This window comes from Diorhabda carinulata, chromosome 6 (assembly GCF_026250575.1).
Source record: "Diorhabda carinulata isolate Delta chromosome 6, icDioCari1.1, whole genome shotgun sequence".
NCBI classification, from domain to species: domain Eukaryota; kingdom Metazoa; phylum Arthropoda; class Insecta; order Coleoptera; family Chrysomelidae; genus Diorhabda; species Diorhabda carinulata.
The window spans coordinates 6,240,484-6,263,204 of NC_079465.1; the positions used below are offsets into that span (position 1 = coordinate 6,240,484).

The window sequence follows — 22,721 nt, forward strand, 5'->3', positions numbered from 1 at the left end:
AGAAGTAAACAAATAAGAGCACTGATTGCGATAATAAGCTTCCCAGGAAGGCGAAACTACATCTGTACGAAACAATGTTAAGACCAACAGTGAGCTAGATATATGGGAAAGAAAAATATTCAGGATTATACTAGGGGGGAAAGGAGGTTACCAATGTTACTTGTTGACAATATGAGTACTATAAGTCTAATCTGGAACCCAGAGTTTCATCGACGGATTAAGCACATAGAAGTGCGCTTCCACTTCATACGAGAAAAAGTCATGAATGAGCAAATTAAGCTGGAAAACGTTTCAAGTAATCATCAACTTCCGATATGTTCACGAAGAGTCGTCCTGCTTCTGCGTTCTCAACTAATAGGAAATCTATTGGAGTCTTGTGTTGGAGCCTACCTACCTCGTACTTGGTCAAACACAAGACAACAACAATTTACTAACCGTTTACGTATTGATTTATGTAACTACTTATTTTTCTGACATTGACGTTTTATCTTCTCTATATCTATAAAAGAGGATGTCCTGACTGACTGATTCATCCACTAATCGACGCCCAGCCAAGGCTATTGAAGATAGAGACATGAAATTTTGAGGGTATGTTTGTATCGGTGTGTAGAGGTGCGCTAAGACAGGATTTTGCGAAATTTCGACTTTAAAGGCGTAAATTTCGATTTTAAATTTTATACAGTCTATTCACGAGTAAGTTCTCCGTCAAGTTTAGTTGTTTTAGCAAAAGATGGCAAAACAACTGATGTGGTTTACAGAGAAGTATTGACATAAATTATATATGTTACAATATTTTGTTTTTGTAATCATTGTTACTTTAATAATTATCCCTATATTACGTGAGGTTCAATAAACCGCGGGCGAAGCCGTGACGGGTATTGCTAGTTAATATATATGTGTAGTCGTTTTTCAATTACATTGTCAAAAAGTCCTTTCTTAATTTAAATTTATCCCAAGAGATATGACATCCTATGATGATTAATTTTGAACAAAAAGTGTTCTTAGTTATAAATTGTATTTTGGCAGCAAATAACTAAGTTGTCCAAATGTCACGTACTTCAGCTTATTTGTCTTGCAAAGAGCTATCGGAGACTGCAAAGCTCCAATTGATAAGTATAATAAGCAATTTTTTATAGCAAAAATTGCAAAAACTTAGACCTAGCCGTTCTTTCAATTTACAACAAAACTTAAGGAATAACCTCTATTTATGTTTTTAATATCTATAACTCCTTCCAAGCATATTTTTTCCGGGATACAAACAATTTCTTCAAAAGTTATGACCCTGTGGATTCTAATTTGACTTGACTATCAGTGATTGAAGATGAAATGTTAAGTGACATTTTTTTTAAAAGGAAGAGAATATAATAACTTTTCATTTGTGTCATTTTCGTTAAAAAACACTTTATTTTCTACTCATTCCTTTGTGTTTGATACATTTGTACTCCATAGAAGAATATCAGTTTGGTAGTGGATGGTCCTCTTCTCAGATCCTCCAGTGATTTCCGACAATATAAACCATAGACTCAACCTCACCATTCTTCTTCTGTATAAAAGTATCATTGACGTAAAGAGGGTGAATTCATATTGAGTTTGGCTTAATTCCTTATCTCTAACGATGAATTCTCAATTATACTCAATTTCCAACTAGTCCAGCTTCTGTTGTCAACAAGTATCATCAAAATATCGAACGCCCTACTAAAATTTATCATTATCAAAAAAAAATCTGAGAGAAAAATAGAAAACTATTAGTTTTCTACCAATAACATAGCAATAAATTTCGAAACTTCGCTTTCGATACAATTTCTTTTAAGTCATCCTATAGCTTCGGCAGTTAAGATTAGTGGTTTATAAACTTCTAGTTGTATTATTAAACTGAAGTTTTGAGGAAGATGGAAAAATTGAGTTCCGCATTATATGAAGGGGGGTTTTTTCCTGATGGATTGATGAAAGACAAAAGACACTACTTTTTGTGTCTAATTCAGGGAAAAAACTAAGCTCTAGTAATAGTAGAAAAATCACAAAACTAATGCAAAAAACTTCTACATAAAGCTTGAAAGACAAATATTCCATTAATAACTCGTTGGTTACCAAATACTTTCTGATTTGGATAGAATGAATTTCCTGTTGGTAGCACTCTTCAAGCACGTTCTATTATTTTTGGATGACCTAACTTTGCTGTGTTAAAATGAATTTTTTAAGTCACAGGAATTTTTTATAAATATATGAGCTTTTCTGAAAAATATTGTGTTTTGAGGACGATGGAAAAACCAGGTCCGAAAAGGAAGAGAGCACAAAAATTTTACAAAGCTAGATGAAGCTTAATACATGAATATCTCATTCAAAACTCATTGGTTATCAAATACCTCTTTGTTTATACACATTTGATTATCTATTCGTGTTTGGGAATATTTCTTGAGCATTTTAGATCAATTCCCATATTCGAATTCATAGAAATTCACAGGAAACTTTTATAATATATAGCTATTTTAAAAAATACTCTCTCCTACCTCTCCTAATTTGCGTACACTCATTCAAAAAGGCAGTTGTTGAAGAACTTCAGTAAACGTCAAAGAATGGGCGAATCATATTTCATCATTGCGCTACAAGCTTTCACATCACTGGTCGAAGTGTTTTCACACAATTCAAAAATTATCTTATAACCAGAGTAAGCCGTTTTTGCGTTTCAGACGCTTACGAGGGTTACTACTTAAGGTTTAAGTGAGGTGAAATTGTCAAATCTGACATTGCCATCATAAAGACTGATATTTTTAATGGAGAAAGTACTTAAACATTCATCTTGGTAAAAAATTTGAACATTTTCGTGCGATGATTCTCTATGAGTTTCGACATGGATTAAACCAATGGCAGTATGACGATCAACTCGCTTCGACTTTTGGTGATGAAGCCCCATCTCGACCTACCGTGTTCGCTGGTTTTCCTAATTTAATCTTGGTCGCACTTCGCTACAGGATGAATCAAGGTGAAGGTCATCTAAAATTGGCTTAAACTGAAATTGCAAGATCGTCATGTGATATACCGTAAGGTAGAGGCATACTTGGGCACTAGCATTTCTTCAATATTGCATGAACATATTGCAGTCAAAATGATTTGTTCGTGTTGGAAACCTCATAATTTGACAATCGCTCAAAAAAGCTCGTGTCGATTGGTGCAAAGAAAAACTGAAAAAGTTCAGTCATTCAAAATTAACCGAAAACTAGATAACAATTGATTGTATGGGCCTTTCAAAACGAGCCAAATCCAACAAACGTTGTTTGTGGACGAAGCAGCAAATGGTCACTTGTTTTTTTTTTTTTTGATATATCTATTAGAACAACGTAAAACTGAATGGTACACCAGTATTTGCTTTCCAGAAATGTTTGAATAAATCAGGGAAACCAATCACAGGAGACCAATCATTTTCACCACGAAAATGCGAGCTATAACACATCAGTTCAAAAAAAAACGTTTTTGAATAGTCAAAACATCGAATCGATGGGTCATCCGCCATAGCTCTGTTTGGCACCCACCCAATGATCTCTTATGATTCCCGTGAATCAAAAATAAATTTGTGTGAAATTTTCAAAAAATCGATTTTTTTTTGAGTTACAGCTATTTAAACGAGTAGCCGCTCGGCAGTGAGATAGTTGCATTGGCTACGGGACATACCATCATTTTATCTTTAAACGCGTTTTTTTTTTAAACAGCATCTTTCCAATTTGCTGGAGTGATTACTCGGAGACAAATGATCCAATCGCTATCACAACCAAAATTTTGGGTAAAATTTAACTTTTTTTCAAGATGCCGCCATTTTGTCAATTTTTGATTTTTTTGTTCGCCCGAGGGTCATCGTACAGACGTTATGTCTTAGTTTAACGAGAATTTTTTTGTTAGGTTTTATCAACGGAGAAGGCTGCAATCACTCCAGCAGTGAAATACCTTACTTTTGGCGCCACCGGAGATCATTTAAAAAATATTCAATATTTCAAAAATTTTACTGTGTATTCTCAAAACCTGAATAAATATACCCTCAAAATTTTAAAACGATTGATTCACTAGTTTTTTTTCAATTCCCAAAAATTGCATTTTTTAGGATGTCCTTTGGTTTTTCGTCACCTGAAATAGCAGTTGATGCGTTAAAGTGATTAGTTGTGAAGGTACTCCAACCGAAATGGAAAACATGCTTCGACAATTGTTCGACACATGCAAAAATATTTTGATCTTAAAGGAGATTAATTTGGACTATTTCGTTCGAAAAATTTAAGCCAACCAAAAAGCTGTAATATTTTATGTTTACCTAGCAACGATCAAATTTCAGCGATAATACTGCACTAGTGCCAAATTTTCGACTAGGATTAATAAACATCATTTGGTTTTAATTTTATATTTTAAGAAAAGGAACAATTATTGAAAATGCAATTAGAATATACAACTTTACTGGAGGCCGACGATGGTGTTTCTATGCTGCTTCCACCACTTCTTATTGTTACTTCGCTACTGTCATTTCGCATTTTTTGTACAATTTCCTCGTGGTGTTCACTATTTACTTGGAGGTAACTCTTTATCGAGGCCTGATTTGAGTGTCCGGTAACCTTCATAATTTGATTTTCTGAAACCCCAACCTTGGCAAGCTGAGTAACTGCCGCAGCACGGTTCGAGTGATTTGTCACTTTTATTCTTTTCGTGTGGAATTCTGCCCAAAACGTAAACTCATTTTGAAATATTTTTTCACGAACAAAACTGTTGTCAATAAGTTACCGTAGATACCAATTCAATGCCAATATGATGATCGTCAACTACGGTATAATTTAAAGAATAACAAATTTTAAACACAGAATTAAGTTTATTTTAGATTAAATTTTTCTCAGGAAATAGTCTGCCAAAATGCCCTCTCGTGCATGTCAAATTATCTCATAATTTCGACAATTTGACATGCACTCGGGACATTAATATTGAAAACAATGAAGCAATATCCAATTATAAATTTCCTTTTTATTTGTCTCAAAACTTAAATAGCCACCCTCGTATTTAAGATCTACCTCAGTCGGCTTCGATAGTTAATTGAACGCAATAGTAATAGATTCGATGATAAATATTCGTTTTCTAATACTTATGTCACAGATATAAACATCCACCTCTCTATGATTGATTAATTATCCGAATTATATCACATTTATCTTCTTGTTAATTGCTTACAAATTGTACCTAGCTGATATTTGGTCTCTTGAGTATATTTTCCTTTGATCTTAGTGGTAGTTACAACTCTCAACGTAACATTTTGTAGACTATATGATACATACGTAACAATATCCATATAACATCTGGTAACATTTCCATCTAGTGATAATGTCTAAATTATTCCGATAAATATTGGGGACCATGTTTTGCTCCAACTATATACAATTTAAGTAGAAATTAGCGACATCCCTTCGCTGAACATAAAACTACTTAGTTCACGGAAACATTAGTGTAAAAAAAGTTAATCAACATCTATTTGGAACATTCTCGCCGTTTTATTCCATTCATTACGTTGATATATAATATTACGGCGAGGACTATAACAGTTTAGGATATATCTAAGGGTAATATTTATCCTGAAGTTTCCTTTACAAAAACGTATGATGGCTATTTTTGTTCTCTAAATTGTCTTCTTCTCTGTGTAATCAATAACATTCGGGGTTTGTTATTTCGGATCTTTTATATCCCGAACAACGTCTACAAAGAAAGAAGGGAAATAATATTAGCTTATGTCACATACCACTGAATAAGCTTTTCATATAATATGGAATAAGAAAAATTTAATGAAGAACTACAATTACATTTGTCACAACTTTCAATAAAATATCCACGCGAACCCGTCAACGCTTGGTGTGACTATTTAGTTATACATAAACGCCATCTCTTAATATTAGTTGTAGTTAACTTTTTTAAGAAGATACGGGATCCAAGTAACGGATTCTACTAAAAGAGTTGATAGATATCTGGGACTCTCGTAGCCCATCGACTAAACAGCCATCTATTGTCATCTCCGTTCAACCAGTAACTATGATGATATAACTTCTAGTTGGAGGATCTGTCCATGATGTTTTTTCGTTTGTTCATTATGTATGATATCATCATACCAGGTAGCCATCTACAATATTTTGCATAATAATTCTTTCTGTGTAAGTAGCAACCAGTTGCCACCATTCCACAGTGTGCAGCACCACCTGGATGATATTATTTCAGTTTAGGCTGTCAACAGTCTTCTATACATTCTTTATTAAACCTCTCGAGTGTTTAAACACGAAAAACGTGTATTTGGAATCATCTGAGTCGTGTTCACAATAAGTACACTCAGGTATTTGAACTTTCATCGCTTTGTGGAGATACCGTCGAAAATAGCCGTGTCCCGTCAGTTGGGTAATGTAGAAGTTCAATTCCTAACTTCCGTTTGGGTCTACACTCTTAAGTCTTTCATCAGTCGTTGCGTCGAGCCACCTGATTTTTCTTCTGTCCTTCGTTCTTGCCTATCTATAAAACTTATGTTAGGTAGAATATGTGAGACATTTCACTAGACATCCAATGAGGTACCTCTTCTATGGGCGTTTTTATGAATTCTTGAAACTAAATAACTTATTCTAGCGTAACTGTGCGGTTCATCCTGCGCCCAACGCGTGATTTATCCACTATACTTTTTGCAATCTTATTAGGATATACTTTTAGTTTCTCTGTATGCTTATCCGTGCTCTTCTTTATTTCTTATGTCTTCTGCATCCTGATGAATGGCTTTATTGGTTATAAACCATGGATTTTCTTAATATTATTCTTAGGGTTTTCGACAGAAATCTCTATAAAATTTAATTATTTGATTTCATCAAATGAAAGTCCAATTCAGGCATCAGAAAATCTTCAAAATTATCTCAACACTTCTGAAATTCTGGCCCAAAAAATATAAATTTACGTTTGCAACATAAAACAGAGACTGTCCTCAAGTTTCCATTAATAATAGCATTATTCCAATAGATGATGAATATCTAGGCCTCCATCTAAATTGAAGACTTACATGGAACGCACACATCAAGGATAATAAAACTAGACAGCAAACAATAGAAAACAAAATTCTTATATAAAAAAACTATTGCCCCTGTATAGACATAAGGAATCGAACTCTGAGGACGTAACAAGCCTTTGAAACAAAAAATTCTCCAGTCATTTCAATCCAAAATTCTGCGAATACTACTCGGAGCTTCATGGTATATCTCAAATTTAATCACCAATAAGGACCTAAATATATACTTGGCTGTTTTTGAATTCGATGAATACAGAAACTGTTGTAAGTTATACCCTTTCTTAGATTTTGGTGTGCTATTGTATCATTGATATTGTTCCTCATTCCTCCCAGTTTTTGTCACTTCTTCTTGATGTCCTCTTCCACCTGTTCCTAGCACTTGGATTTTGCTCTATATTAAAAATTAGTATTTTTCCATTCTGTTCTGTTTCTTCTGAATATATGCCTGTTCTGCCTAATTCTTTAAGAAATTTCCTGTAATTTCTGATCAAACCCATGTAATTTCCATATGCAATAATATTTACACTTTTGCTTTTTTTAGCTGGTGGTCACAGCTCTTCATTTTGTTTTAACAAATTATGTAGTCCTTACAATTTAAATTGTGTTTCAATTTTTTTCTATTGGGGAGTATAAGCTTTCTTCGGTTTGACATCCTATCCAGATAAAGGTATACCCAGATATTTGACTACGTCACCTTGGGGGATTTCTTTACCGTGTTTCTTTACAAATGTTATATGTTGTGATTTTTTTACTCATTATCATCTTTTACATGGAAGTATCTATGGCTCATTGCTTGCTTAGTTTATATTGTAGGTCTTTATGCCAGAAATTGTGAAAAGCCTGACTGATGTCTAGAAATACTGCAGAGCAATATTTTTTACTTTCAAACTCGTCATTGATTCGCTCCAGAGCTTTATCCACTTATCGAATTATGGATTGTTGCTGTTTGAATCCAAATTAGAGTGATGCTATTAGTTTGTTAGTTCTTAAGTATCAACGAAAACCCCGGAGACTGGTCAATATTACTTCACGCTTCTAGGTCCTTTTTGTTGCTTTAAAGTTATTGTTATTTGTGCTAATTTTTTGTATGAAGAGAGGTACCCTATTCTCATGGCAGAATTAAATAGCTACGTCAGGAATTGGAAACTTTTTTCTGGAAGTTTCCAAACATTTTTCCTACAATAAGGACGAGTCCCGGACCATTCTTGATTAAATTTTGAATTGCAGATATTCTTCATTACGTTTCTTATAAATCTTTTTTCTGGCAGCTCCAGCTGATAAGGATGATCAAGTTCAAATACAACTGCTTTTTCATCATTTATAACTTTGGCTATCAAGTTAAGGATAGGATATTAACCTTTCAGAGGAATCGGTATGAGGACAAGAAAGATCTATTGAAAGCATCAACCTAAATGAGAAAAATTTACAATTACTAACAGCAGGCTTATTGCCGCGGCCTTCTCACATTTTCTCGAAGCGGAACTCCATAGTGTCATACCTGCAAGCATATAAAATGGAAAATGGAGACCATCTAGATCCAGGAAGCTACAATCATCCGACATCTTGAACTTCCTGAGAGGAATGGGGTCAAAAGATTAGCTGTAAACATAACCTAAAAATAGTTTGACGCGTTATCAAATGGTCACACTACGCAAATATGATTGCTGATGTATTCTGTATTCTAGAGATTTTTACCTCAAAAAACTTCGTATATAGCTTGATCCAAATAAAGAGCTTGAGCGTATATAATGCATATTTGGGCATTTTGGGCATTTTTCTGATTCATCACAGATTTCTCTGATTTTTAAAATTTCAATACTGAAAAGACACAATTATTTTAGTTTTGTTGAAATTAAAATGTGATAGAGCTGCAAATAACAAAACATAAAACAGAACGATTCAGCATTCCCTCAATTTTGTTATGAGTGAATCGTTAGATTGAACTTTATTGTCCGGTTTGATATTTCTTAAGGTATTAACAACACTGTCCTATTTCGATCCTCCGTAAACACCATTAACGATTTCCAAAACACCCGAAACAACATTTAACTACTGAATATTTTATAGTCAAAGACCCTTATCAAAACTCAATTAGGAATGAAATAAAAACAAGTATGCTTTTGCTTTTACGTCTACGTTTCCTACACAGAGAAAATTGTCAGTGAAATGTCCTGCAAGGATTACATAATTTTGCGACCCTATTATTATTTCATAATATAGCAAAGAAATAGTTATAATTCCATTAAATCTTGTACTATGTAGAAGTTAGACCTTTGTATAAATATAGAAAATTTGATTTCGCGAAAAAATAAATATTAAAACTGTAATTATAAAAATTGTTGAAAGAGTGTTAGAATAAACTTCCAAACAGTTATTTGTTACTGATCACTGCTTTTGATACACCACAATATTCTTTTTAATGTGTTTTGGATGCAACACTCACTTTTGATGTAGATATAAAATAGAATACGATACATTGTAACAAACTCTTCCACTACCCTAAACCGTGAAGCCGATCCTATTATTAAGTTTGGTGGATGCGCCGCTTGCTGGAGGACAATTTCTTTGTATTATTTTTATGACAAGTTTACATCTCATCTATAGAAACAATTTCGAAGAACGTCTTTTTATTCGTTTGCGACAAATTAGAGTTTTCCACGCAATCGAACTTTGTGGAAAGTAAGTTAATGTATAAAAACGAGTCTTGAATAGCCAGGGGAGTCAGTGAATAATTTGACTTTTATTGATCACATTGGATAGTAAAAAGTAATCCAAACGTGAATTTGATTGAAATGAATTAATGTTTAGTACTAAGTGTTAGTGGATAGTAAATAGTTAAACGTATTTATTGTAAGTTTATAAATAAATTCTGTTTGTGAGTAAGATACATCGTATAGAAATTATTTCAATTATCTTTTACTCAAGATTAACTATGGAAATATACATAATGAAACCAGATGAACCTGATTCTTTTAATGTCTAAAGTTATAATTAGATGATTTGTCGTACTGTGTGTTTAGGACAAAGTGATATAATCTTGTCTTCCCATCTATTGAGTTTTAACCGCAATCAGTACGTTAAGTCTTTATAGAGTTGACTCTAATTCGATTTGGTTTATGATGTCGTAGATTTAGTATTAATGTAGGCAATAGGAATTTAATTAGTCGGCTGCTTGTTGACTTAGCGCTGATCCAGTTTCTCCGCTAATTAAATTTTCCGACATAAAAGCGTCAAACATTATCTATCGTACATATACCCAGATAGTGTTTTTTGTACACCTAGAGAGATGTTTTATTATGTATACGGTTTTGCACTTCACTTTAAACATAGTTCTATTATTTCAGGCTAAATTGAATTCTCAGTTCCACACGTGATGTATTTTCTAACTTTTGTATCCACATTCAGAATCAAAATATATATGAACTTCCTGTAGATATCATTACGTAAGATGTAAATAGATCATTTAGAAGACTTCTCTAATAGTATTAGCTTTGGGAATTGTAATAAACTTAGTTTCTTCATAAGAAAACGTTAATTAACATTTTACTGCCCTTTATTATATCGAGGAAACGTCTTAGCTCATGTCGAAATGTAATTTGTCAATTTATTGTGTATTCGGAATCAAATTAAAGGTTATTGTGAGTTATTTACATTCGAATAATTTGACTTTTTTGCAATTTGATGTAAAATGACCTGTCAAATATCAGAAAAGAGTGAAGGTCTCAGACTTCTATCGATTAGACAGACCAACATCATTAGACAACCATATTCTGAGGGCGGAAGCAGTAGCAAATCCATCTCAGACAATCAAAGAACCCTCAAAAATCCTCAACCAACTATCCAATATAATTAATACAACAGAACTAAACTAACCGATCAACGGCACCATACGAAGATGCTCCTAGAAGTACCAGGCCTAACAAATAAAAAGCAAACATCAGCTCTATATATTTTTCCCAGCGATGTTCAATAAGTTCGATACCCTTCGATACATTTTTTATAATAAGAATCGTCAAGCTCCTCAAATTAGCCATTAACTGCCGACATCATCTCTTTCTTATTGGAGAATCTTTGACAACAAGCTATTTTTTCAAGTCTGTGACCAGAAAATAAACCGACGGGGCTAAATCTGGCGAAGAAGTTGAATGAGGTAGCAATTTAAATTGCAATTCATTAATTTTGCTATTGCAATAACGGATGTGTGAGCTGGTGCTTTGACTTGATGGAACAACACTTTCTTCTTAGCCAAACATCTACACGACGCTGTTTTTGTTCCATTATGAGCAAATGCGGCACCCATCTTGCGCACAGCTTTTTCATGTCCAAATTTTCAGTTAATATGCGATGTACAGCACTTTTTGACATGTCTACTATGTCTGCTAGCTCGCGCAATTTCAGTCGAAGATCATCCAGTACCGGATTTTTTTCAACATTTCTGGAGTTGTCAACTACCGATGCTGTCTTCGCAGGTCGTTGGCCTCATTTAAACTCTGCTACTTAATATTTTACTGTAGATAACGAAGGAGCATTCTCACCCAGAGTAGAATCTAGTTCAGCTTTCATATTGGTTGAGCTAAGGCCTCTCAATTAAAAATATTGTATCACGTAATCAAATTTTTGGTTTGATTTGGAATATAAGTGGGATTGTTTATTTTGCTCTTAAATCTGGAAAATCTTTTTATCCAGACGTGTGATGCAAAAAATTCAATCTTCAATCAAAAGCTATGCGGCGATTTTTTTGCACATCTTCTTCTGATGATGTTGAAAACGCCATCTCGAGATATTTCACTGAAAATCTTTGTAGATGTTGTCCATCTGCGTAATATAACTACATTTTGTAAATTTTGTTAAAATCAAAACAAATTATAATAATTATTTTGATGATACAATCCGAAAACATACTAACTGTTGTTGTGTTTTTTATGTTTAGTTAAATCCCTCCAGCAACGATAACTATTTTATCTTTTGTCTCACATCGCCTATACATTCTATCAGTCACTCCCCAGGGCGTACGTCCTGGTGGATAACCTTCTTTTCAGTGCTTCGAGATCATTTCTAAAACTAATCTGTACAGAAAGCATACAGGACTCCAGGCCCTCCTTATCACATACATTTCACTTAGTAACTGCTAATGGAATCGGCTACGAAACTGGATAAATTGAGTTTGATGTTTGTTAGTGAGAGTATCGAATTGTGTCGTGAAAAAGTCCATCAATTGTATGATCAATATACCATTAGAGTCATTTATACTCCATTAATGCAATAAGTCATTAATTGATAAGTTACTGTTTAAGAAATAAGAGACTAGGATAGTTGAATCGACAATCCATAGAGAGTGTTTGGTAGGTATATTCCTGAAAATGTACGTTTTTATAAAATTATCTGTTGAGGATTGTACAATACGACTTCAAGCTTTCTGCGTCACCCGATCATAGCTGCTTTCGCTCCTACAAATTTCCTTCCTAAGCATATCTTACTGTAACTTCTACTGGAAGGTATTCAATTAATTTCTCTTCACACATAATCTGCCGTCGACAATTTCTGGTAGACCTAGACCCATTAGGTGCTTGCTGACAATGTTCTTAAAAAGCCAGAAAAAAGGTATAGAATATTTTTACTGGGATCCAGATATTTTTTAGATATCAGTATAAAATTGAGAAGAAATTGGTTAGAGTAGTTCGGTTTTGAAAGCATACACCAGGGTAATTATTTTCCATATTTTCTACTTTCTCTAAACTCTAGAGAATGGCAATTATATTGACCTCCTCGTAACTCTGTATCGCTATGTTACATGTTTAATATGTACCTTTCTGGTTTATTTCTACACATTTCTCAATGACGAGAGCCATAGAGGTGCTAACGTAATAGCATCTGGTACCAGACTCGAATACTACAAAGTCAACTAGATTTTGAACCATCTCGAAAGTTCCAGTGCAGATTTTCTTTCAAAATCTCTGTTTCGACTTATAGTACAGGCAAATTAGGCGATTTTCAGCTAAAACTTTAAATTAAATTGAGCGGTTATGACTTTCTAGATTCTGGGAGGTTTTGGGATACTGAATAAGTCTAGCAACTCTTAACAAAATTACGGATTTTCGAAATTTGGGACTTTAAACTAAAAAAAAAATTGAAACGCGAATAACTCGAAAACTATGAGGAATTCGAAAAAACTGCTACAAAATGTAGAGTACAAAATTCTCTACAAAACAGTACCCCAGGTATTTGTTCCTAACTTCAAAATTTTCACCATAAAATGGATTCAGGTACTCGGAAACATTTTGAATTGCGGAAAACTATGAGGATTTCGATACAAACAGCAGGGACAAGAAATGTGGAACACAACATTGTGTACAAAAAAGGTTTCTATTTTTTCCTAACTTCAAAACTTTCTTTATAAAATGGATTTCAATGCTCAAAAATATTTTGAATCGCGAATAACTTGAAAACTACATAGAATTTGAAAAAAGGGCCGGAGCTGAAACTGTAGAGCATAAAATTTTCCATAAAATGGCTCCAGTAATTCAGTATGGTATCGCCATCTGTTTACTTCTAAACACATCGTATGCGCACGCGCGCCGTTGTCGGTGATCATCTCTGCAGACGGCAAGATTACTCATGGGAAAGAGACGAGAAAAAAGCTTTCGGTCTCTGAAACCGAATATCTGCATTCACAGATACGACTTAGAATATTCGAATAAACTTATGGATATTTGAGAACATATTTACGAAAACGGGACATTTTGAACTTTCTATGCATTTTCAAAATTGTATTAATAAGGATACATCATCCTGAGAATGTTTTTGTATAAACTTGATGCTGAGATTATAAGCTTCAAAATGAGTACCCACATTTTTGTGAAAGAGAAACTATTAAGAGGTCAGTGAATATTGAAGTAATAATGAACCGAGAACAAAGATAGTATTCGTGATCGCATTTAGTTCATTTGAAACCAAGTAGTTCATGTGAGTTATATACATGAAAATATTGATAATATCACGAACGACAAATCACTCGTTGGATTTGCTTGTTTATATAGCGAGTGATGAAATATATCCATTGAAACTCCAAGTGCTTATGTGGCCAATGTACCTCTACATCTCGCAAGATTTTCGAAAAATTTTAAGTCGACAATTATGCTAGAGTTGAGTTATCCAAAACAACCCTCTTCACAGCGGCGCATCATCATCAATTACTTATTTATTATTATGAACTCTAACCTCTTTAACTTATCTTGCTATAAATTTCGAATATGTTTAGTCTGTCTGTAAGTTCTATAGATTCCACTTCAACCCCATTGAAGTATCATAAACCATAATTATATTTATCTAATTTTATAATTATTATGGTATAAGATAAGAATTAATATATAAAGAAGCCTGTGAAACTAATATTTTGTTCATTCAAATGATATTCGTCTAGTACGCCAGTCAGATTGGTGTAACTATTTGTAACTTTAAATTATTAAATTCTCAGTTTGCTAAATAAATTGTTTTTAAAAAAGCAAGTTGGTGAATTGAGTTATTGAATTCTAGCTCACCCAAGTAGAATATACAGATCTTATCCATCATGATGCATTCTGATTTTTTGAAAACTAGTAGTTTTCCAAGAATTGGAACAGTTTCTATATGCGCCTGGAACGTCAATTGGCTTGAATTTGAACTGGCGATTTACTAATAAATAGTGGCTCCAACGAAAAAATGACTGAAGACCTTTTTTGTTGAAAATTTTGTGCTCTACATTTCTTGTTGCATAAAACCTCTTAGAATCTAGAGAATCAGAAGCGCCCAATTTAATTTCGGGGTTTAATCCTAATTTACTTGTGTTAAAGTATTTTCGAATATTATTTTCTTGATAATATTTCCACTAAGAATATTCGTTCTTAAAAATAAACTCATGGGGTATTGCATTCATCACCACGTGTAGAGATGCTAAGCGGTTGTGAAACAGTAATTCATATTCACAGAACAATATACTACATTTCTGATCCACTTCCACTATTAGATTTAGAAATTGATTCGGTTCACTATTTTTAATTCCGTTTTAGTTTTTCTCTGTTCTCTACTTCGTTCTACTTTTTTTCCTCATACGTTCTCTTCCCTATTCTCTTTCCATCGTTAATCATGCTATCCTATTTTATTTTTTCTCCGTTGTTATTCTTCTTCAATGTTTCATCTTCATAGCATTTATTTATCAATGTTCATAGTTCAAGCTGCGTTGTCTTATATCACCATTATGTCATCACGGCGTTCATTTTATTGTGTGTTTATCTCTGCTCTTCCACTCATACACACTTCCCTGAATCAAAAACAGAAATACCTTATGAACGTAACGCGCCATAAAACATAAAGTATTTCGCTCTAATGAATAAGTAACAGTATAATTACATAAGATGATTTAAAGCTTATATATTACTAAAACAGGGACTGTAAGCGAAGATACAGAATTAACTCATCTACGGGCAAAACAGATACGCTTAGGCTCATAAATTTCCACCTAGACTACCTCTCTGGGATAATTATTCTACTACGAATGATAATATATAACATATTCCTTCGGACTTAAAATATTTATGTTGGTAGGTCGAATTGAACGAAATAGGATTTTACGTGAATGCCTCAAATGCTAAATATTCCTTTAGGGATTACTGATATTTCATTGTATGTATGCAATTTCAGTGCTATGCATTTTGTGTAGTATATTTCTGCATTTCGAATATCATAGCATTCAAACTGACTGTTGTTGATCTTTTCATAAAAACTTGAATGGAATTATTAATTAATTCCTTCTATTCTGCGTTTGTATGCTAACAACGATGAGATTGATGAAAGATTTGAAGATTATAAATCTCCAATGCTGCTTTCGCTGGTTTTTTGAAAAACCATTCAGGAAGAACAGTGCCAATAACATCGAAATCTTTGAAGAACTCAGAAATACAGTAATTAAATTGAAATAATTAGAATTAAATGCCATAATCATGATAAACATAACGTAGAGATTGATAATATTAACACAATATATTTTTTTACATGGCACCACAATAATAAATGAATTAGAACAAGTGGAAAAATATGAAAGAAACCAGGAAAGGAACCATGCAAACATTTCAGATGGCTGAAGATCGGGAGAAATGGAAACCTATCACTCATTAAATTACAATGCATGACTACAATGAATGACTAGGAAAACGATCATCAAAATCTAGATTTTCTTGCATCTGAAATGATACAATTTACATTCGATCTTCGAAGACGATAATTTGCTTATTAAAATATGCATTGATAATGTGATTGTAATTCGTTTCCTAATAAATAATATTTGATCTATTTCAATTATTATCCAACCTTAATTTTTTCCAATATGCAATACTATGTCTTCATATTTTGTTATATCCATTGTAGTAGCTCCAATTTCATTTGTATTGATCCATATTTTTCTCCCAAAGTTATGAGACTGGATTATTACCTCACAATTTTTAGAAATCTATGTGTCTTGTGTATGAATACATCATTATTAAATCATCGATAGAAGAATGATAATAATATAAGTTACTGCTGTTTTTTCCATAGTTCTTGTTTTGTGCCATATTTAGCATCGTCCAAATATTTCTGGTATCTCTTGCTTCCACGTTCTCTTAGATCTATCGGTTTGCAAATTTTATGTGATCGTGCTTCCCGTATAACTTGAAATGGTCTTTTATTTGTCATTCTAGTCATGTGCCAAAACCGTTTTAACTTGTTATTTCATATCGTTTTACCTAATAATTCCATACATTATTCTCCTGCCTTACTTCTAATTTAGTAATTACGTGTTATTCCCTTCACTTCTTTGCTTGTATTCTGTGCTTAGTTCTGTTTATCAGTACCCAGATATCACTTTCATATATTTATGTTGACCATTATACTGTCTTGTATACTAGTTTTTTGTTGATTTCTTTTTCATATCAATGACCTTGGAAGTGTAGAATACAGTTTCGAGTCACTAAATACTCTTCTATTCATATCCGCGTCATCTGTTACTTCTCTTGGTCTTCGTCACCACTAAATATTTAATCATTTCGACTTGTTCCATTTTTCTCCAATCGCTGTATTCATCTGTTTCTTCTTCCATGAATACCACTTTTAACTCCTAATATTAACTTTTAGATTACTTTTTCCCATTTCTTAGTATTATTCATTGAATCTTTTTCGGTAGATGCACAAATCATGTGGATATCTGCAAGGGGAATTCCGAGTTTAACCTATAATATCTCATTTCCACTTTTTTGGTTTCTCTTTTTGGGGCTTTAGTTATATCATCCTTAACTATTATAAACAACAGTTGGTTAAGTACCTTTATTTGTATTAGTTCATCTTTTTATATGAAACTTTGAGATTCTAGTTTGTTTTTTTTTGATGTAATTCTTGTTGTTGGTAAATGACATTTTTCAGTTTTAGGCTATCCCAAACTGTTGTGCTTTTTGTAAGCCTATAAAGGCAATATATACATCTTTTGTTTTCTATTTCTTCATTAACTTCTAAATTATGAACACATGATTTGGAAAATGATAGAATAGGTGCACTTATTAATGAATGTCGTAATTAATTTAATATGTTTTCCAATGGTTAGTATTCCATTTTCGCTAGTTTAGATATTATAATAACATATATTGGTCGTAGAGACTGTATTTGCTCACTTCTCAACTAAATATCAATATTTGCTGATGTACCTATAGTGATATATCACGATTACCAGGAGTTGGGGAAATAATAATCATAGAATATGTACAGCGGAGCTAATATGTTGTCAGCTTTATAGTCATATTTGCAAAACCTGTTTTATAACCCAATTATTAAAAATCAATTTGAAATAATGACTCGAAATAGTATGTATGATTTATCAAATTAGCATTATTTAATTCCGCATAATGTTCATAATAGTTGATGATATTTTCATGGAATCCGTTCATTTGTGAAAAAGGCATAACAGATATAACGTAATAACGGAACGCAACTGAGAGCATACCTCAAAGATCAACAACTAGATAATTTTCAACGCAGAAGAAGAAAATCATGGAGTACAGCGTTTTGATACGATTGCATCATTGATTACTGTGTTCGCATTGAGCCAATGGACGTTATTTAGTTTTACAAAGAAGCGCCATGATTGTGTTATCCTAGTGGGAACGTGAATTTAATATTATTAACTCCACACCATGAACCATGCTCCGCCGAGAAGAAATGGATGAAGAAATTTACTAACAAACACTAAAAATACAATTGTTGTATCTAAATGACCCAATTTGGGACAGACATTATCGAAGAACGAGGATTTAATCCGACATTCGAGGTATTTATTTATTTGAATGTGTCTGGCTTACCAACTCACAAATTAAAACTAATATTTTTTCTTCCAAATTAAACCAATCAAAAGTGTGCACCGGCACACGTTGGATGGTAAGTAAATTAAGGACCAACAAAGAAAAATTCGGGGTGAAGAAGTTCTACTGAAGAGGATCCTGATGACTATTAATAAATCAAAAGTTTTTGGTCTGTGTGGCAAATCCACGGGACGGATGATCATGTGCGTTATTTGTTATTCCACTTTATGTACGAAAAAACCTTGCCCAAAAAAGAATAATTAGAATGCTTTTTTATTTATATTTATGATCCTTATAAGAAATTGAGCTCAATGAGATCAAAGTCTTAACAATATAATATTCACATTGTAAATTCTCACGAGAAAAGTGTTACTTTTATTGGACATTTCCCTTTTCAAGCAACTTATCCAGTTGATAAAATAAACTCCTAGTTTTTCTTAAAATAGTTTTATTTGTATCCTTCTAATTCGATTAGCCTTTCATTGTATTCGCCTTTTGCGTAATTCATTTACCGCAGTGTACGTTGTGCATTGAACTTCTCTATTTAATGGAACATCCGATAATGATTTCAACACGACGACCTAACTTCATTGTAAATCTTCCGTACTACAAACTTGCCCTAATGCCATTAAAGTGTCTATGGCTGACGTCTATCTCTTCAAACGTGAACTTAGTCTCAGTTTCTATTAATGAATTCATCAGACCGAAAACTGTGTGCCCTAAATGTAACTACTCTGCAAACAGCGGTTTCTGTATATCTTTGTGATTATTTCAGACACCTGACAGGAGGAATGAGCGTAACATTTAATCATATCTTAATATTAATGAGAATGATGCTGGAGATTTGGGGCAAAAATTTAAAAAACCCAACGTTACCAAAAATTACGTTTTTCGATGATTGATGCGGGTGTTTGTTGAGGATAAATGGTAGTGGTATAATCTAACACGGCTTGGATTATTTGTTTTTTATCAGTATTCACCAAAAATTATCCATAGAGGGTTTTGGAGATCGTGAAATTTGACCTAGATATTCTTTTATAATCATTTACTGGGGTAATTCTAAAACAATAATTCCAACCATATTGTATTACGTTTTGTTCTTAAGTGGATATATGAAAACAGAAATGTTTAATAACTATTATACATTAAATTTAAAACACTTTTTAATTAGAAATACCAATAAGACCAATAAGTTCACCTCGAATTTTCATTAATATTTATTTCCAAACATGCTTCTCTCAAATGTTGAAAAATTTTCACTTTATGTAGAACAATAAAAGCAAGAAATCTACTAGTAAAGGATAGATAACGTTGTATCTAGGTACCTCAGCTCCAAATAAAAATATTTTTAAATATTTACATCGCTGTGAAAGTTTCAAAAACTTCCAAGAGAAAGAAGCTTAAAGTCTTCGCAAATAAAAATCAAGATTTTCATATTTCTTTATATATTAATACGATCGCCAAATTTTGAGAAAATTCTTATAGAAAATTTGATGACTAGGTTAACAAAACATCCCACGTACTTGAAATAAGTTGTTTGAGGATGTATACAGTAATGAAGACCAATCAGTATATATTAATATCCTCACAGTAGACCAAAATAGGAAACGCTTAGAATTCTTGTAAACATATTTTTATAAAGTTTTGGCTTAGCGTTATAAATGTTGGATTTTTTAAAAGTGATACATTTGAAGAAGTAATCTCTTCTCAACAAACTCTCAACCTAACCTAACTTAACCAATCGGGTAATGATACAAGCTCGCTTCTCCGTTCCAAACTTCTGGTAGTCAGCCTGGAAGTCAGCCGACGTTAATGTCCTTAAAACTACTGTCGTCTGCTGATGAATGGACACGACCGAATAATACTGATCCTCATTCACTAGCAAACATACACGCACACACACATACACACACACTACACGTACACAACACTAGGTCTCTCGTCATCTTTCACCGACTCAAGACATTCTATAAACCACTTGCTCCATTCATACACTCGAAGAGGACGATAAACTAACTTTTCCATACACGTTTCTCAATTTTTGATCGATCACCATGTTTTGTTAAATTTTCGTGTCACTAATTATGCTGGTTCGTAATCTACACAGACTACCCATGCTAAATTTCTGTAGCACTAGCACTTTTCGAGTAATGCTCGCACATTTGGAGCTCGGCTCCCAAACATACCCTGAGAATGCTCGACTCAATACAGAAAAGAGCGATCTAGAGTTGGTCAATAACTTGGACAGCCCACTACATAGAAGAAAGATCGCTTACATGACTCTTTTTTACCGATTCTACTCTGGTAAATGCTCCTTCGAGCTGTCCAACATACTAGAAACTAGAGCAGTATTTATAAGACCTACTCGACAGTCAGACGTGGTTTATGAACACCGAGCTCACCCGCATACGCCCAGAACGTGAAGTTATCGGAACTCATTGCTTTGGAGAAGTGCAAACCTGTGGAATCATCTATCAAGGCACGTCTTTCCCGAACACTACAACCTACAGAAGCTTAAGATCAATATCCGCATGCACCTCCACACGGCAGGCACCACTGGAACTATTCGAGTGTAATAGGGTTTATCCTCTTGTACTTGCTTTTTACATAGAAAAAAATGAACTATAACAACGAACGAGAACTAGAAATTAGAAAATATCCTGCCAGTGGTGGTTCAGCTTATGGAATAACTGTGTTATTTGAAGATTTGGAACAAATAATGACAACAGAAGAAAGCCCCTCACACACTTAATTGGCCGATCTGATCTTTGGATTGGTTATGGTGCACATATCTGAATATACCGGATTCAATACCACTGGAAACGTATTTGTCTCTATTACCATAAAAAATATATAATAAATCGTCTACAATGTATGAAAATAATTGTTAGTAATATTGACCGAAAGATTATCCGTCTCAATATTGAAAGATAGTACCACACAAAGTGGAGCAAGCACCTATCGATAGTAAAAATTATTAGTAACTATTTTTTCTATAATTTCGTGGTTTTGGTGCACGTGTATTTTCCAAATAGTTTATAAAAAAAGAAGACTAATATACTTTCATGCTCAATTAACAACTTCTGATTAATTATTATTATATTGTTATTATCTCTTCGACCATACCCTGAATACCGAAATTGCTGCTTATGAACAAAAGATTTCTGTTGAATAGATACTCCTTGGAAAATCACCGGAATTATGCGTGCTCAACACCGTACTAATCAACATTATGGAATTCCATAGCAGTTTTTGACTCATCATCATTGTAAGAAATATTCAATCTTACGTAAACCATCTCGCAATTAATTAGTAAATTCAATTTTCAAGTTATTGTTATTAAAACGATGCATAAAATGAGTTGGCGACCTTTTAAGAAAACATAAACTTGTACAAGTCGAGGATTATGGATAAATTTGTTTTCACTGACAAACTGAATAGAAAACACCGTTTGTAGTTGTAGTGTATCACAAGCTTTGAAGGTATAGAACTGCAAATTATTCTTTGAGAAAATACTAGTGAGTCCCATTACAACGTTTTCAAAGAATCAAACCAAATTTGGCTATTCGAAAAGCCAAATAGAAAATATCGCAACAATGAGCAAGAAAGTCCAAAAATCCTTTTAAATATCAACCTTTCAGGACCACAAGTCATAAAAAATGCTAAGAACCAGAAGAAACTGGAAGAGAAGACGATCGTTCCTAACACCAGAAGCTTAATTTTGAGAAAAATATCTTTGTAATAAACAGAATCCAGAAGGGGATTGAAAGCTCTAAACTCTACAAATTACTCGGCATTTTTTGGTAATGTTACTAATGTTTCGAAGTAATGAAGAAACATCTTCAAAAGTTTTTGGAATTCAGCGTGATTCTACATACATGAAATATGGAGAAAGTCTAAAGTAATATTCATACAAGAGACTAAAAGATCAACCCGAGTCCTACCGCACGATCAGTCTCACCTTAGAAACTATGAAGAAAGAAAAGTTTGACTCTTATAAGAAGGCCATTTCAAACCCAGTCGCTAAAAAGTCCTCTACAAGTATACTACATTGCTTAGTTAGAGTTATTGAATCTTGATATTTCTTTAGCCATTGACATTAAGGATGCTTTTGACAACACTTCATATCAATCCATTACGGAGGCGCTTGAAGAACGGCGAAAGCTTTATTTGAGGCTATGCTACAAGATAGTATAGTTGAGGTAGAAATAAATTGAAATGTATCCATTTTTACTACAGTGAAATCTATTATTGAGATACACACACACATACCTCAAAAACTAAATGTATGGTTTGATATTCTAGAGAATCATATC

General features: G+C 33.2%; 1 protein-coding gene across 1 annotated transcript in view; it reads left to right on the top strand.

Moving 5' to 3' along the window:
• LOC130895868 (protein O-mannosyl-transferase Tmtc3-like) overlaps window positions 1-22,721 on the top strand; it is a 184,691-nt gene that overhangs the window by 60,132 nt on the left and 101,838 nt on the right. The window lies entirely within an intron of this gene.